Source organism: Hippichthys cyanospilos, chromosome 7, assembly GCF_059441005.1.
Source record: "Hippichthys cyanospilos isolate Australia breed blue-spotted pipefish chromosome 7, RoL_Hcya_1.0, whole genome shotgun sequence".
In the NCBI taxonomy this organism is placed as follows: Eukaryota; Metazoa; Chordata; class Actinopteri; order Syngnathiformes; family Syngnathidae; genus Hippichthys; species Hippichthys cyanospilos.
The window spans coordinates 14,275,400-14,295,125 of NC_142375.1; the positions used below are offsets into that span (position 1 = coordinate 14,275,400).

General features: G+C 38.9%; 1 long non-coding RNA gene across 1 annotated transcript; it reads left to right on the forward strand.

Annotated features, from left to right (window-relative positions):
• The first annotated feature begins 1,969 nt into the window (after window positions 1–1,969).
• On the forward strand, window positions 1,970–9,194 carry LOC148421178 (uncharacterized). The gene is made up of 4 exons (XR_015866274.1): window positions 1,970–2,170; window positions 4,529–4,602; window positions 8,221–8,271; window positions 8,517–9,194. It is a non-coding gene; the product is annotated as an uncharacterized LOC148421178 (long non-coding RNA).
• Window positions 9,195–19,726: the final 10,532 nt, after the last annotated feature.

The window sequence follows — 19,726 nt, forward strand, 5'->3', positions numbered from 1 at the left end:
AAATATAGTTAATCGTCAGTTCCAGTAACTATTTCTTCAAAGCATATAGTTTTATCCTTAATTTATAGCAAATTATGGCACACATATGATTTTTTTAGGTTTCTGGATGACTTTAGAGGGAATTAAGAGGTGAATTACAATATTGGAATATCTCAGTTTTCATTTTTGACACCCTCTTGTCAGAGCCGGTTATACATATGTGCCCTAAGATTGGCTGTTGACAAGCCCCGCCTCTCAGCTAGGACGGGCATCACCATCAGCACTACATCAACCCTAACGAGTATGAGCAGGAAGGAAAATGGAGAATTTGATGGAGTCATATGCGAAGGTGAGGCAGGTAAATGGCAATACAGCAGTCCGAAAATGGAGCAATCTAACCAATGAAGGCTTCCATCATGCACGCTGCTCCACCATACGCTAAGATGTTACTATGGCAACATAGTTCCCCTACGCCTGATATTGTAATTCCAGGAGCACACTGCTAACAGGGAATGACCATACTCAATAATATTGATGCAGAAAAGACCGAACCAAACCCGTCTTAACAAATTGAGGAAACTAATAAATTAGCATTTTTGACCGATGCTTTTGTTAACTGCTTGGTTGGGTGGTGTGAAGCAACCACTCAACTGAGAGACACGTTGTGAACACTAGTTTAAACAACATCTCCAGTTCATTTTTCATATCACTGATCTGATTCATGGTCACAGGGAAGCTGATACAATAATGAACCACCATGTTATCAATGACCTCTGCATTAGAAACTCATTAAAGGGAGCACATTAAGGGAAATTAAAGCATTAATCACCAATATATACAGTCTCTGCAGTGCCTTTGCAACCACACTGAGTGTGAAATTAAACATCTTTTGTTGGATGCCAATTTCCAAAAATATGTGCGTGAATTGTGTTTACGTCCGCAAATTTCAAGACACGGCGGGAAATAATACCTAATGTATGTCAATGCAGGAAAGTAAACTGAGCCGCATTGAGATTTGTTGGACACACAGACTAGCGTTACCTAACTATGCAAGCAACTGTTAATTGGCACCCTCTTGATTGCTGGAAGAAATTTGACATGGTGGGGCAATGGGTATTTTTGCTGAAAAATGTCATTGAAGCGATAGCTCAAAAGAAGCATCCATGTTAATGATTCAGAATCCTCAAGCAATATAAATCAACTAGCAGTGTATATAAATAAACATTGCTTAGCCTGTACTGCATTTCAAAAACGGACTCCACTGTCTAACGGATTTGCACACATTGGAAACCAACATTATAGAAGCATTTTGAAAGTAAAGGAGAGCACAACTCTCCAGATTTTTAAGCGATGGCAAGACTCCATGCCACTTTCCATCAGCACTGCAGAGGCAGCAGCAGAAATGACCAATTAGGTGCATGTGAGCGTATATATCTCAGAGCGCAAGATTAGATGCGCAGCCACATCGCTGCAATTTGAAATTCCTGACAGCCACTTGTGTGAACTTCCATCTGTGTGCTGTCCACGCACCAGAGGTTTTATTACAGACCGGTGTCAGCAGAGCCACACACGTCAGTGTGAGGAATGTCATCTCAGGTTTCTCAATATCCATGTCTTGCTCGCTGACCACATATAAATTGGGCATAATGAGACACAAAATGGGGGCAGGTTTCCATTCCATTGGGGGCTAAGTGGGTGCCCATACCGCCTTAAATTGAAATGATCATCATTACATTACGTGGCTGCTTTGTGGCGCATTGTAAAGGTCACAAACCACATTTATCTAACTGAGCAGTGGATTTTGAATATTTACAGATTCATCAACAGTATATGACATTGAATACTGTTGTGATTTGTACCTTCTCAATTCGATATACTAATGGCAAATATGCATTCCAACGTGGATTAACTCTAAACTGTGACTCAATAAAGGTTTATGTCACCTTGTCTAATCTGGGATTGACTAATCCCGCGCTGTTGCTGAGCCAGCCAGACGGTTCGGGTCGCATAGAGACAAAGGCAACACCTGGACAGCAATTCTGTTGTGTGAAGCTCTCTGCTATGAATGCTTCATCTCCCGTCTCTCTCTGGCTGGTTTGCGGTTGGCTGTCGGGACCATGTGCACCACTATCATGGTTCTCTCGACTTTGGCTCTCGTACTGCGCCGGCGTTTCATCAGCCGAGTCAAAACGTAAGTCCGTTCTCTTCCCATTCATGATATTCCTATTTTCTGGAGAATTGTACTTGTCCAAAGACATGGTTAATATGTCACAGCATAGCAATACAGAATTCTGTTGTACTGTATGTAGTTTACTCTCAATAGATATTCCCAAATTCGAGTCAGTAAATATGCAAGCAAGTAAGTAAAAAAGTAAGTAATTAAACAACATGGAAGCAAATTGTTGAGACAGGGAACACCTGGACAAGACATAAGTGGCTGTGGGAGCTGACTGGCGGACACGTGGGACCGGGCTGATGAGAACAGATGAACACAATAACCTAACAAGACAGACAAGACATGAAAAATGAGACATGAATAAAACAAGACAAAAGTAAATCCAATCAAAACCGAATCAACCAAAACACAGATCATGACACAAAGCCAGCTGGGGTAGGCTCTGGCACCCCACTAAGCCTGAATGAGAGGAGTGAGTGAATGAATGCATAAATAATATTTAGGAACCAAACACATCTGTTTTCACAAGTAAGAATATTGCAGAAAAATGCATTTATTTCAAGTAGTTCAATAAAGAAAAGTCATACGCAGTTTTACATTGAATGAGTTGAAAGTTACACATGAGGGGAGAAAAATTTCTAATATCTACATCTTTACTAAGTGTAAAATTATTCCGATTTTTTATGTTACAAAGTCATTACCAGAGAGGTCTGTAAATTTTGCTGTTCTGCCATTCATCAGCAGTCAGGCCACCGGTCCATCATTGACAGTCCGTCATTATTTTAAGACAAGTCTAAACGCTCATTGTTACGCTTTCACAGTCATTTTTACAGAAAATGTCATATTTAATACTTCACTGTGTGTTCTCCATATTCTAATTTAATGACATGCACCTCTATATGTTTAGTATACAGAAGTGGATTTTTCATTCTTTCAATTTTATTTTGTTCTTATCCTCATCAGGGTTGTGGATGACAAGGGGTCTATTGTATTGTATATGATTGAAAGAATTCAGCTGAGCCCAACTCACACGTTCTTCTGTCCTATTAGTCGTCTGATGATCTAATGGTGTTGATAGAGCGAGACGAGTGATATTCTCATGAATTAAGAGTGAAGACTATGCAATATTATAACATATTTAATTAAATTGATAAATGTGTGATCTTTTTGCTGTCTGATATTGATTTGTCACATGACATGAGGGAAAGTATATGAGTTTTGAGGTCAGCATCTGAAGCCAACGCTTGACATAGTGTCCTTTCCATGAGTCATTTTCACATCATAGCCAGGCCCTAGCCAAGGTTCTTGAGCTCATTGAAGTAGTAAACATCTGAAGATCAATAAAGCAACATTCATTCTCAAAGAATCACATTTGACATGTCACCTCAAAAATCAATGAAGAAAAAGGCTACAGTCCTTTATCTTAATTGCTAAAAAGAAAGGAAGCATTGATCATGTGGCACTCCTTATGGAGCAAAGGGCAAACATTCTAACTACTGGATAAGATTTGACATCACATAAAATCGACATAATTCGATTAGAATCTTTACCAAATCGGAAGTGGAAAATTCATTTTGAAGATTGAAACAACTTGTCACATTATATACATCTGAGCATGAAGAACAGAATTGTCAGAATGTATGAAAAGTGATTAAAAATGGATTTGTCTTAAATATCCTCAATGATGCAGCAGTTTGAATCTTTAGTCAGGAAACAAATGACGAGACAAGCATGTGAAACCGTATCCTCTTTGGCAGGGGTGATGACATTTGCAGTCATACTGTAGCTCACTAAGTCATCATCATAATTTGTCACTCAAGGGAATCCAAAGCTTTATGGCAAGCTGTGACAGCCAAATATGACAAATATGCAATTGAAATGCCAAGTTCATTATGTTGTTGTGCACCAGCGGCACTGGCGGCATGAAAAAAGGCTCACACTCACTTACGATGCCCTTTGAGAAAATTGTTTTTGATTACTGCCAAAACAAACACTTTGCATCCAGATGGGTGTTTGGTTCTCATACTTGCATTAATCTACATTATTACAATTGTGATTTTGGTTTTTATGTGAGCTGAGGTTGCACGTCTCTTCAATGTATACAACTTAATTAAAAAAAAATTTAAAAAAATAGATATTTGAAACAAAACCATATTGATATTCATCCCATAACAGCATTTTATTCATGTCAAAAACAAATTTAGCTTACTCCTCTACTGACAGACTTCCAATCCCCATCTCGCCCGGCGTCTCGCCCGGCGCGTCTAAATCCTATTATCTCCTAATAAAATAAAACAAAAAGATAATGCAATGCACAGTTATAGCCCTAATCCTTTGACCTCTTCCATCACCAGCCTCTGTTTCTCCTCATAGCTTTCCAAAACATTCCGGGGAGAAGATAACATCTAATGTGCACATCAGCGAAGCTCAGTTGTGAGGCCATACAGGTAAACAATAAAAGTTTTCATCATTTAAATTACTGGAGCCATGCCAATGGATTTTGCAGGAGTAGATTTTGCTTGTTTAATTGTCTATATAGATTTTGTTTGTATAAATCCATCCATCCATCTATTTTCTAGATCCGCTTATCCTCACTAGGGTTCCAGGCTTGCTGGTGCCTATCCCAGCTGTCTACGGCCAATAGGCGGGGTACACCCTGGTTGCTGGCCAATCGCAGGGCACACAGGGACAAACAACCATTCACACACCCAATCACACCTAAGGACAATTTAGAAGGTCCAATACACCTGCGATGCATGTTTTTGGAGTGTGGGAGGAAGCATGAGTGCCCGTAGAGAACCCACGCGGGCTTAGGGAGAACATGCAAATTTCGCACGGAAAGTCCAGAGCAAGCTGGATTTCAACACGGGACTCTGAACTGTGAGGCGGATGTGCTAAACACTCTGCCACCGGGCCACCTCACAATGTATCTGAGTTTTAAATAAGTCATATAGGTCAAATAGGTCAATAACTTGGTCATTTAGGAACAGAATTACTTCATTAATCCCTCATTTTCTTTACTTACTTTTGCTTTGCTTTACTCTACTATCTCCTTGACAGCACTACACCAAATACATTCAATTTGTCATAGATAAGAAATGAACCCTGAAAATGAACTTGGTCAGTGCGCCGCATGATATTTTCACCCTGTCTGAAGACAGATACAATACCATCAAAACACTTTTAGCAGCCTGCTCTGCATTTCAGATGTGAATAAAAATGTACTGTGCATTGTTTTTCCTCATTTTTACATTTGCTCTGAATATATTTTGCTGCAGACCATCACAGAGTAGCAGCAAATATGTCATATTGGAAGTGATTTTTCCACATATGTGGAGTTCTACGACACTGTAGTGGTATTGCAGTCATTATTATAATGGCTGATCATCGATTGAAAGGATGTACTGTGCATGTCCAAGATTACATAATCCTCCAGTTATCCTGCTGAGATCTAAGCTTCAGTTTAGTGTGCATGTTTCACCACAAATGCAGTACCACATCACGCAAAATGCAGCTGGTGAAAACAATGTTTAATGCATACAGTCCCTCTCTGATGGTGTCAACCACATCAGCATTATTATTCTTACAAAGCTATTTGCTTTTCTGTAGTTTTTGATACATTTGTGTTAGTTGCTGCCATATCCTAAGTCAGTGGTTCTTCAAAAATTGAGTAAATTGGGTAGTACACAATATAGTTTGTCATGAGCTCTCCAAAAAGTCACAGCCTGGAAGGGGGCTCCTTCCACCTGAGGTCCTTTTTGAAGGTTTCTTATTTTACCCAGATGGAGTTTTTGAGGGTTTTTTTTCCCTTCTGGGAGCTTTGTTCAAGGGATGTTGTACTGTAAGATGTACTGTTTTTGTTTATGTTTTTTTTTTTTTTTTTTTTTTTTTAATTTGTGAAGTCTTTTGAGACTGTGCTGATTCAGGGCTTTACAAATAAAGTTGACTTGGCTGTGTAAGTCTACACCAGGATCGTCATAAAGGCGTATCCATTTCGAGACTCAAGTGACAAGGTTACAGTGTTTGACAATGTAAGGCAGTTACCAGCTCAGTGGACAAGGACGCTGTGGGAGGGGGAGCCTCATGGCAAAGAAAGAGGGCAGCCGGTCCCCTGATACATGTTTTCCTGAACACTGGAGAGATTTGCGAGAGTGGAGCATCGAGAAGAGGCAGGACCCAAGAGTAAGACCAACAGGCTTGTTTTTCTAGGGTATTTCATTAAAATTACATCATTAAAAGTTTTCTTTTTCAGATGTGGTAATGACCTAAAGGGAATCATTCTGTAGCTTGCCTTGTAAATAGTTGTGCTTTTAAGACATTAAAAATTGTGAGAGATTAATTTATTAGCCTTAATTTATTATTATTCATCTCTTTTTACGCTCACTAAAAAATGTCTGAGCAAAAACCCCTGATCCTCTAATGTTAGTGAGTTTAGTTTGACAAAGAGCTTTGCTTTAGTTCGCTACATTAGTTTCTTTGTTTCTACTGTTAGCTGTGGCTGTAGTCACCGCAGGGGATTTGTATTTATGTGCTAAGTTAATTTTTGAGCTGCTTCTGTGTTAAACAAGTTCCATACAAAGATTGCATATAACGCTAACAATATCAAAGGTGCTCCTGTGTATTTTTTTTAAAGTATAATTTTTCATTCATGGGACCGACAAGTCTTACATGCGCTTCCATTTTCAAGTCTTCCCCCTGCCCTCCCACTCATGATAGCAGCCTATCAGGTTATGCCAAACACAAAGACAGCCATTCAGTGTCCACTTTAAGGTGTATTAAAATTGCATTGCTTGACCTGTTTTCCAATTCCCAACAACTGAAACAGAAGAAGACCAATGCAGCAAAAACAGTTCTATTCAGCAAACAGAAAGAAGAAATTTAGACAGTAAATGTGATTAAAACAGTTATAAACCGTAATGCTTTTACTATGACTTTAATCATTTGATAATCTAACACCCTCCGTCCATCGTAACCAATACTGATCCACATTTAGAGCAGGTACATTGCAGTGCGTAAATCTATGTTTAGTTTTTAAAATTTCTAGGTCAACAGTCCATTTGTCTCATACATAGTAAATGGAAAAGTAGCATTTTAATTGAAAGGCAGATTCTCGAAACTTTGTAATACACAATTAATGACCTCCTTTTAATGAACTTGTTTTTAAGAACCACCTCCTGCAGTGTGGGAGTTGTTCACTCTCCACACCTTAAATGAGTTGCTAAATTACTATCCACTGACAGCTTTAATTAGATGTTTCATTTACTAAACAAGGAGTCAGTGATGGTGTAGTTGTACGTTTGCTTCAATTCCCACTCAGTGACAGTGTGAATGTGAGTTTGACATTTGACCAATTCAGGCCGTGGTCTGCTTATAGACCATACTGAAAATGGGTGGATGAGTTATTAAACAGTCCAAAATTTTGATATTGTCACTCTCTGCTGTTGCAGTCCAGTCACACAGGCAGTATTTGAGTGACGTCATTCACTAATAAGAAATCAATGCAATTTGATGTTTCCACTTCTTAACCTTCATCATATTTTCAAAAGGTTCCTACAACAGAAAAGCTTTGTTGAACACAGAAACTGACCACATGCACTAATATTATATTCTCTTTTTGTTTACGTTTTCCGCAATTTTCCAACTTCATTGGGATTGCGGTGTGTATTTATTACACAGTGTTTGATTGCAGTCATCTTGCCTAACAGTCATCAGGAGAATCCTTGGTAGCCCTACAGCGGTTATGACCTTGGCCCAAATCCTCATTCTTTGTCTCATTTAATGGCCAATTTATAATCTAATTTGAGGCTTCAGCAAGTTGAATTCCTCCCCAGACAAATCTTCGTTAGATTTAGAGAGTACAATAAGTTTTGTGTTTATATGCCAGTGTTTGCAACTTTACTGATATTGAAAATAAAACTGACCATGCTGTCATCAGACAAGGAAACGAAAAGCGAGTCAGTCTTGTATTACCTTCGAAAGGTTCGTTTGCTAAAAAGTGAGGGCTGTATAATATCTCTTTATTTTTTTGTTTGACCCACTTTTCTTTCCCCCCTTGCCTACCAAAGATGTGGGTATTGCACATGCAAGCTGTCATCAGGTCTATGGAGAGAAAACTGGTGAGCCTGCAAAAGTTGCCTTCAAATGACCTATTCTGGGTTGACCATAATACTAGTTGTTGTGTAAAAAAGAAAAAAAAATATCACTTTAAAAAATTATTCTTATGCTTGATGTACCCACTTCTGCTGTTGCAGATACCCCATGAAACCTTCATACAGAATATAGCTATAGAATCAGAACTGTTGTTGTTTACAGTTAAATATGTGCAGTGAAGTTCAGCTAACATCTCTTCTCCCTATTGCAGAACGCTTCACTGGAGAAATATCCTCCCAGTGATTGTGGAAATAATCCAGATAATGTGACAGCAAAAGCCAAGACGAATGGCATCGGCAGTATCCCTGACCCTCGTCCTGGCTGGCCACTTGGAGGAGGCTAAATTGAGGATTGTATTAACTAGCATTAGCATTTAACCCTGCAAAACCTTTGCTCCATATCCTCAAGTGATCGCCAAGTGATCGTCAAACAGTATAACTGCACACCTTGGGTGATAACCTTAAGGCATAAAATGAACATGTTTTTCTCTTGCTTCTTCGTTTGAAGGGAAACATGACAAAAATGACCTTGTGGGCAAATAAGTTGATTATTCTAAAGTTGTAAGGAGTTTGAACAAAATAAAAACATCTTGAAATTGTGGAGAATAAAACAATAGCATTTAATTTGTTGGCGTTTCCCATGAAATTTTGAAAAAATGTATAGTCATTAAGACAAGCTGAACAGTTTAAATGTGAAAAGAGGTCGAAATTGCAGGAAAAAAAGCAAGGAAGAGCTTAATTTTTCCTCATTTTTTTTCCTCATTTTCAACCCCTATGTTAGGAGGGTTGACTTTGACCACATAATTCAAAACAAACCATTTTTTTCCACATATCTGTGTTTGAAAAATATAAACTCGAATGCAAAATAAAGAATATCATGTCATGAACAAGGCTTAAATTATTTAATATACAGGTACTTCTAATTTGATATAGTATGCATCCGTTTTAGATTGTTTACGCAGAAAATTGCAAGAATGCACTTTTGTCAAGCGCCGCCTAATTGACATTTTGTTGTCAACAACGAGGCTGCGTGGCTATTTTTACAGTGGTTTTGGACAAATTATGAAAAGGACAAGACGGCTTGACTTGTCTCCATCATCATTGTCTCCTTCATCATCCTAATTGTATGTGCGCTTGAATAAGCCGGCATGAAAGTCAACAGATGGAGGGAGAACCAGCGAATGACAATGTTCCACGCTCTGATCCTACAACAGTCATCACTTTGGGTGAAGAAAGTTTGGGATAATATCCCAAATAAGATGATCAGCAAATCCAAAGACCTCCATTTCAAACAAACTGGACAAGTCCAAAGATGACTAACTGAGGAGGAGGAAGAAGGCATCCATGAGTTAAATGAGAGGAGCTATTTGGCGTGCCAGATAGAGATGATGACTTTTAGGGCTTTTAGACAAATTAATGTTCAGCTGTGTCAAAAAAATAAAGAATTAAAACCTCAAATCAACCTCAACCCCCCCCCCCCCTATATATAATATAGAAATGCATCTAAAAGTACAGCCATGATCTATGTAACCCCTAAATTCAGCGAAGTAAAAAAGGGGGGGGGGGGGTCGACTCATAAGCGAATTTGAATTGTACTTAGAGAAATACGATACATCCTTGGCTGACATCTGAGTCCTGTTGTTTTCCTTCCCTTTACCTAAACGCTCTATTCCTTGTTGTTATTCGACTTGTTTCCCTTTTTGCTCTCCACGGTATAGTGTGCATTCATTTCACGTACCCTTGAGACCAAAAAGCAGCAAAGTTATTTCTGCCACAGAGAGAAAGCACCTCTCTGATCTGTAATGGGACTGAGTGTTATGCATCCACTCTATTAAAATGTCTATTATGGCAAATGTCTCCGTGCCATTGGGTACCGAGTCTCAGTGCGCGACTGGCTGAAGCGAAGGGAGCTAATGTAGCTAATGTTTCCCTAGGAACATTGCCTCTGCCAAGCGTGCACTCTTATCATGCACTGTGTAATCAAGGCAATACGAAACATGAATATCTACAGGTCCTCGTCCCTTTGTTGCCTCCCTGTACTGATGAGCCTGCGGGACTCAAATTACAAGGTGAAAGCAGGACTTTTGTTGCATTTGGTGTGGCGTGGTGAAGTTAATGAGTACGGCCTTCCTGCCAACACTCACAGAGCACAGGAATTAATCTAATGATGGGAGAGACCCATGATGCCTAATGGCCTCAGTGAGAGACACACAAGGTGATAGGGAGTTATGGCGGCTTCAATGCGGAGTCCTTTGGCTTCTAACTCTTGTATTGCAGACGTACTTCATCATCTCTCCACCAGACTTCAAGACTCCATGTCAGGACTGGAAGGCATCAAAGCGGCGTCAATGATTTTATTGTCTCTTGAGAGACAACAGATAGTCAGAGTTGTTGACTGCCAAGGAAGTGTAATTATTTTGTCATTGATTCAACATTGTGACCCAGACACATGTTTCTTGTCATTAATCATCATTTACAAATTCTGAATGCGCTCATGTTGCGGAAAAATTAAGTCAGGTTTGCGAAACAGTGAACTAAACGGTAAAATGTAAATTTAGTATACATTGTTTTCCTTTTGGTTTTACCAAAATTTTCTAATGTAGTCCCTACATTTCAATATACCCTAATACTGTACCCATGTTATACCTGTATTATGACCTGTATTATGGTATTTTAAGCTCTCCACAGTTAAATATATGCATATAAATAACAAAATCTTACCTTTGACATCTGGGCATTTTAATTTCAACATTTCTAACCAGGAAGTCAAAAGCTGTCGCGCCCTCCTAAAACGGACCGACCATGAATCAGAACGAAGAAAAACGCTAACATAACCTTGGGATATGAAGACTTATGTGAGCAATTGTGATTTTACTACATGAAGAAACTAAAAAATACATGTAAATAGTACCTCACATCGAGAAACGAAGAAGTTTGTAGCAGAAAAAAATGCCCCATCAAAATAGTTCATGTTCAGCATGCATGTGCTGTACAAATTAATCCAATGCAGATGGTTGATTTCTGTTGTACAAAGCTACCATGTATTTAAAGCTATGGCGTCTCCATCAAGTGCAATTATGGGAAATGCGCAAGTTTTCGTTCAAATCCACCTTGTATTGGTGAATGTTCACCATGCAGTGAAATGATGATGATCATAAACACCGGCTGGTTGTCGGGCTGTATGCTTCCTCCCATTTTTACCTTTTTGTATTTTTTTTTGTCATTTTTGTAAAATGTTGTCATTAGTAAATAAAACTTTGTTGTTTACTTGGCCGACTCGGTGCATAATATCTTCTCCCAAACTTCCAAGTTAAGACCCCCAAGAGTGTCATTTCCATGATAGGGGCCCTTTAAAATATAATTAATTTGGAGTGATCAGTGGTTGGTTAGCGAAAAAATTGCCAGCATAGTAAACATTATTACCGGTTCAACCGAGCCAGTTGGGTTTTTTTTCTTGGTGTCTATGTCTGTGACCTTTCTTTGGCTTTTTAATTTTTTTTTTTTTTTTCAACAAAGCTTGAAACGTGATTTTTCTCTTGCTGGGCATATACTGTAGTGTTGCTTAGCAACTTGTTAAAAGCAGCACACCTCACACCTCAGTTCACCAAGTATCAAAAGGTTAATGGTGCACGTGTTTTGCTTTTTCCGTTGACATTGTGCGTCGCTTTTTCTGAAAGGGTGACACGAAAACACGAAAATAGCCATCGGAAGGTACTGTGAATTATTTGGACTCACAGTCTCAGTAGAAAACAATATTGTTATATTATTTGTCATGGTGTAACTTCTCTTAAGTTCACTTTGTGACAGTTGGAGACCATTGAAAGTAGTCACATGAACGACTGAGTTGAAATGTTGTTTCTGTTAAGCCCAGTTTAGCATCTTTAATGGTTTCATATCAGTATGTTTCTGTTACAGACCAGGGGACGTCATCCATCTCTATCAAATGTGGACTCTTTTGCGATTAACAACATTACTTTGACATGGCATTTCAACTTTCTGTTTTGGGTTAGTTGCCGTCAAAAATATATGTATTTGACTTGTCATTATGTTTTAGCTGGGCACAGTCGTCGATTTTCTTCGCAATGCGGAGGAAGAGGAAATGGTTATTAAATAAAGGCTAGCAGCTCACTTTTATTAGAAATACCATGGGTCTTGTATCATTATCCTCCGACAGAAGTCCAGGGAGAGTCCCGACAATGGCTTTGATGCTGTGAAAGGGAAAACTTCAAAGGCTTACACAAGAAAGCTTCGCTCTCAAGGTATGGAACAATGCACGATGGAGAAAAGCAAGTCACTGAGAGATGAAAACTTCTACATACTGTGTCTGCAACAACAGAAATAGGGGACACTCCTCCACCCATCCATCCATTTTCTATCCACACTGGAGAAAATTGAACTCGATAAGGATTTAGGCTGCAATAACTTTTCTCTGTGCAACAGTGATTCGCAATCTCTCTTGTGAGGACCTCAAAAATCAACCGTCACACAACATAGGACCTTGAGACATACTTTGAATGTGTGGTAGGAAACAGCCCATTCACATCTATTTGTCGTTTTATCTCAATTATCTAACACTACTCACATTCACACCTATTTATTATCTTTTATCTTAACACGCATGTCTTTGTAATCCATCCATATGGGAGAAAATCTATGTAACCGTAAAAAATAAATAAATAAATAAATAAATAAATTAAAAAAAAAAACACTCAAGCAAGGGGAGGAAACCCAAACTCCTGACATGAGGGCCTGAGCCACGATTCAAGCTTTATATCTCCACGGTGGAGCAAATGTGACATTGTTGTTTAAGTAAAATTGGGCGGGCTCAATGATGTTTTACTCTCTGGGTTTCAGAAAGTAATTCCTAGTATTGCCTTGAAAATGTAACCTAGTTTACTGATTACTTACTTGAAAAAGTAACTTAGTTACTTTCGTGATTACCATCTTTAAAAAGTAACAACATTATATTAAAACTTACTGTAATAGTTACATTTCACACACACCGACATCCCTGCTTAAAATAAAAATGACACCCTGTTTCGCCACTTAATGAGGTGTGTTTTTAACAGGAACATCAAGGAACAGTTTGTTTCTACTCGAAATAAAATAAAAGACAGACTCTAAATTATTTTTACCGAAAGAAAAAAAAACTAATAAAAGTAACTAGTGCTTATATCAATCTAATTACTTCTCTGGAAATAGTAACGAGGGGTTAATTGCACATTTAGGTGCACATTTAAGTCGTGTAACATAGTAACAAGTCACTGGCATCATAGGTACTTCATGTGAGACCCCAAATGTTGTCCATATGTTTAGCAACAATGTTAAAGCTGTATTTCTTTTTGCCTGTGAAACATACAGTATGTTGTGCTTGAAATCTTCTCTGTGACTAAAGAACATCGGAATAGAAAGCAGTGGGCAGTGTTTTTTTGCCTTTGAATAGCTTTGCAGTTTTAACACAGTTGATGAGAGTGTATCTTCATTATACTCACCATCCACCCCACTGAAGCGAGCAGCGGCCTCCCGCAGTGCAACTGAGAGCCTGATAAGACGGCATTCACGACCGCCAGTTAGGAGCAACAAAAATAGTCTCGCAAAGACATCCACATGTGAGCGCCTACACACTGTCTGCTGGTTCAAAGGGCTACGCTTTGCCAAGGTGGCTGGAGTGCTTTTGGAGAGGAGATGAGAAAAGCGAAGTGTGCCTTCCAAAGACTTGATATGTTTGTTCTTCTCTCGCAGGCCCACTTCAGGAAATGAGCGGTGGCATCTATCCGAATAGGTCACGCCCAGAATCATAAGAGCTGCGACTCGATGGTTGACACTGTAATGGCGGTAATGAGAAAATGGAGGAGATACAAACATAAGCCTGATTGTAGTTTCCATTAATAAGCAATTCAACAGATATATTTAGAGGACATTTTTTCCTATTTATCCACATTGCAGGCGTTGAAATGCTACATGATATGAAAAAAAAGTCACAAGCATAAAGAAATGAAAAAACTGGGATCTGTGAAATCCACTTAATTACTCCCCAATTCTGATGACACAGGTGCTTAGCTTCAAATGCTTGGAACTTATGTTTCATGATAGCACTGCAAGTACACACCATCTTTGTGTTAATGTTGAGTTGTGTTGTTTGGTAGATGTTGCAGATGTTGCAGTTTGTTTGAAATCAATTCGATAACCACTGTTTTTCATGTACAAGTAATACCTTTAAAAACACATTGTGCATTTGATTTAAAATTAAAGTTACATTGCATGTACTCAGGGCTTAACTAATCACCAAGCTTCAGCATCCCAATATTCCTAAAGTACACACGTGCTATAAAAAATGAATTGTGATGTTCGCGTAGCCATTGGGCATATTAATCTCCATTTTGTTTTCTAAATAAATAAATGATGAACCTATAATGATTAAATTCAGAGAGCATGGACTGATTGTACTGCCCTGTCTTTTTCTCGAGTGCCCACTGGTTCAAACATTCTGTGATCTTGCAAGCAAACGTTGTATTTCTAGTGATGTGGACTCAGTCTAATGGACTGGGGCAAATTGTTTTGGTTTTTTTTTGCCCCACGTTGCGCATTTTTTTTCCATGGCATATATCAATGCCGGCACGCCATTACAGCTGCCTCTGTTTGATTCCTCCACTTTACGCCTCGACAACCCTGATATCAGAATGCCTCTGACCTAATAACCAATGTAATGTGCAACAATGCGTGATGACCCGGAATAGTTCTACAAAGACAACACATGGAATATATGCAAGTTAAACATATAACTCCACAAAACCAACTTGTGTCGCTTTCAAAATCCACTGCAGCATCAGTGCAGTAGCTACCTCTCACAAGTCAATTAAGTATGTTACTTATTTAAAAAAAAAAAACACTTCTTAATGCCAATGCCAATGCAGTAAAACTACTCTACAACGAAACCTGCATGTGCAAAAATACCCCCCAGTGTGAAAAAATCTCCTTGTATTGAAGCCTTTCCCTCGTTCTTACTTCCCCCTAAACAAGAAAATCCACTTTGTGTAATACAAACTGTTTTTCTCTGCATTTGCCTTGTACTGAAATTCGCTAAAGCAAAAACAAGTCTTGCTTGGTTTATGCTTGACGCACCGCCCCGCATATTACACTACATCATACTCGGTGGGGCATTCCCCCGCAGTCAGACGATATTCTCACATACTCTAGATGGCAGTAAATGGAGTCTACAGCATACAAACAACACTACTCGATAACAGAGGTAGAGAATCCTAGTAGACTCAGTTGATCAAAATCCTTCCTAGCATTTTTTTAACGCTCCTCATCTCTCGACGTGGTGCTTGACAGGCGTTGTTTCCGGTATTTAGGTCACGCTAGCCCTTTTTAGCAAAATCATAAAGATGTTTGTAACGGCAAACTTCCATAAGCAATACTGTAGTTCGTCTGCCATGTTTTCTGCTTGTAAAACACCGTTGCAATCAACCTGGTCTGCGCGGAGGGGCGTTGTTGCCAAAATTATGTCATTTTGATGCACAGAGGACACGGACGCATCAAGCTTGAACCCAGCGTAACACTTGAAGACAGGATAAAAGTAATAGGGGAACGATGGATGGAGCAAAGTGAAAGGTATTATGTAAGAAATTGATGTAAGTGTAAAGATGAATTAAAACCTTTTTGTAATGAGTGACCCTACGAGCAGCATAAGCCCTTGACAACTTAGCTCCTAGTTACTGGGACATGCAGCCCCTCTACCACAGTAAGGTGATTGCTGTTGAAAGCTGTTGAAAAACTGCCACATAAAATAAAAAAGAAATAGACATTCTCTGGTAGAATTACAGTGGACATTACAATGTTCAAACTAAATGTATCATTTTGTCTTGGTTCAACTTCTCTTACCCTCACAATGAAGGAAAATGCCACAGATGACGTAAGGGAAAGAGGCAAAGATATTATGCTAATTATAAATAAAGTAATATGGGGGTAGAAAATGAGGAAAAAAACTTGACATGTACATGGACAAATACAGTATTTAAAAACTAAAAACAACGTACCACACAGTGGCAACACATACAAACAGATTATACAGTTTATACAGAATGCCACAGGCATATACAGAACTTTTCCTGCTGTGGGAACATCATCTATTAAAACTTTGCAATGTGGCACTGCTTTCCAGCAAAGGAGCGTTCTTTACTTCTCACTGTTATTTGCAGTAAAGCTAAGTGCTACCGACATGTTGACGCACATTGTGGTACTACACTGAAGTTGTGCAACCCTCAATTCAGACTTGCTTGTATTCTGTGGAAACTCATTTTAGAAATCTGCAATTTAACGGGGGCACGAATGGATGATGATATGCGGCTGGTGTTTACTGTGCAGCCAATGTTCCTGGACAACACATGCAGTTCTATTAGAAATTAAATTTGGCATTTTCTGTGACATTTTACGGCTCGTCTGATAGTTTATGAATAGATTCTCGGCAAGTTATTGTTGAAATTTGCAATTTATGGGGAAAGTAAATGGGTTTAAAGGGCATACAAATTACAACTTCCCAACTTTCCTCCCTCACCAACAGTTTGTAATTGTACTAATTACACCTATTATTCATGCAGCCAGCATGGTTCCTGTTAAGCGAGGATTAGACAGCACTAAGCAGAAAGAAAAGTAAAAGCAAAAAAAAGAATGAGGATCGAAAGTATATTGAACAAGTGCAAGTTCAACCAGTAATGAGTGTGAATGACACTGTCTTCCCAATGATGATATATATAGAATTAAAGCTAACATTGGAGTTTCTTTTTTTTCAAACATGTCTCATGTCTATTCAGACCACTGATATGAATTTTAGCAAGGAATGATTGTGAGTAAAAACAAATCCTTGTTTGATGAAAATTGTTTAAGATTCTCCTCATTATGCTTTTCTTTTGACACCATGAGTCGAACAAAAATCTAACAACTCTATGAAAAGTACCTTGCTGCTGCAAGGTTTGTAGGTTGTTTTCAGAGGGTAATAAGTGGCCACCGAGCTTCATGTCACAGTGTCCTCAGTAGGTTTCAGTAGAGACGCTATGACAGGAAGAGCCAGAGACTTGCAATTTTATTTGGGGAGAAAAGCAAATTGCTGAGACAGGCAGTATGTTTGACCGAGGCTCAGTCTATGAATATGATATAAACCGCCACAATGTTTGTTACCTGAGAAAGTAGGATGTCATTTCCAGTCGACAGTGAGTGGCAAAATGGCCGTCAAAATATGCTATGGTTTTTGACATGATTTGCTTCAATTCAGTGGGATTCTAAGATATGACACAATGAATTGATCCTTAATTTTATGGTTGCATATAGTTCTGTTGAATTGATGGGGGTGGGGAGGGGTGAGACGCTGTAGACAGAGATGTTTAGAATGTGTTGTCTTGTTGAGTTGTTTAGTGTATTTGTTTAGATTCAAAATTTTAAATTAAATGTAACTTACATATGTATGGATAGAACTGATGCCACTGGGCAATTTGAGCGATTGGAGGAAAAAAATATTCATAAATAACTTAAATTATTATGTCTTTAAAAGCATTTACAAAATTAGGGGGAAAAATGCATTGTGTATAGTTTTCAAAGTAAGTCCACAAGGACTAAATTGCACACCAAAGAATACTTCAATATTTTGTTGTATTTTGTGTATAATTAACATTTTGAGAGACATTGATGTGAATTGACGTCAACTGGACCCCTAGGATTGGCAACGATGTCAGTTGTTGTCTTCAAGGTTTTGTTCATTTTTCCTATGAGAGTGGACAGAAGTAATGTTTGGGCAGCTCTCGTTTGATCATCAAGCTGAATAAAAAAAAAAAAAAACACTAACTTTAGCCAGTGTGAATAGTCGAAATTAGCTGGCAGGTTCTATTTCAAAAATATCTGGCATGAAAAAAGTACATATGAGAACTAGATTTGATAACTAAAGGAAACATGCATGCATGTACCACGTCATTAGCAGCTGACACTTCTGCCGTATGGTCTAATGACAGCGTAATTGACAAGCATTTTCTTAGCATCCTTTATCAGTGATTCAATTTTTTTTTAATGGTGGTGTGTTGATGTTGGTAGAGATGTGAGGTGATAGTAATGGAGCAATAATAATGGAGTTGTGAGGTGTAGTAAAGCTTGCTGGTAGCAACCACCGCTGCAAAGACCAGCTTGAAATTAAAAGGTGCAACAGACATTTAATTGATGTTCAAGTATTATTGGGTGAGTTTATTTTTTTTTCTATTTTAAAGATATTAATAGTATTTGAAAAATAATTGCGGTAATAAATTAATTACAAACAAAGTAATTACTTTTTACTGCCGGAAAGAAATTCTTTCAAAATAGAAAGGCAACATCAATGAGTGATCTATTCCCGTCCCTCCAAAGACGGTGAAATTGGCCCTCGTGTTGTCTTGGTTGTGTACTTGAGGTCAACCATCTGCTGTGTTTGCATTTCCAAGTACTCTTAACAAGGCTTTCATTTCAGAATTATTTATGCTGCCATGTTTGACCCTCTCAAGTCTTGAGGCTTTTCAATTAAAGCAGAGTCTTTTCTTTCTGCCAATATTTGTGGAGAATTGCAGTTACTCCTTGCTCTTATATAATAAAGTCAGCGCTGCGACAATGGGGGCGGGCATGCGAAGAAACAGAGCAGAATTAAGGGGCAAATGAAGGAGAGTCAGGCAGACAGGCGAAACCTTTCTGCAAGCCTTCAGTGCTAAGCGACCCAGATGGCCAGTGTGTCATGTCGGATGCCAATTTGATCTCAACGTTGAGATCTATACGACATCCCAACCTCCCACTTGATGACCCGCCGCCACTGTGTATCTGAAGGCCCACTAATTTGTATGTTGCACACGCACTCTTGAAATCATGATTGCGCTGACGTGCTCTGAGTTGACATCTGTGCTTCATGACCCCTTCAGCAGATAATGGCAGTTTAACCGTTACCAATCTCATATCAGTCAACTTGTGTTGAGCAGACTCATTGTTGGGAATGCCTGCAATTTGCGCAAACTTTTGAAATCAAAGCCCTCCAGAGTGTGAGCGTATATGGTCGTGCTCTATGTCGCCACATGCAAGGACAGCCCTCTTCCCCCACTTCAAGGCCTTCAAGGCTTCAATCGAGCCCCCAGCTGGAAAAGCGTGCGAGTGAAAATTGACTTGTCTCCATTCAAGTCTGCTCCTCAGCTGTGCCATTTTCAATCAATAGCATTTAGGGAATCAGCATCTTCCCCGCAGTTTGACGTGAAAAGACTCTTTTGTTGTGAATTCCATAGTGTATGTAATGATCTGACACTGAAGAGACATTTGCGTTTTGAGATGCTGCAAATGACAGAATGTGTTCATATTCACATGAATCTGAATGGCTTTTAGAGGGAGACGCTGCATTCTCAGCAAAGAACTGAAGGTGCTGCCTACC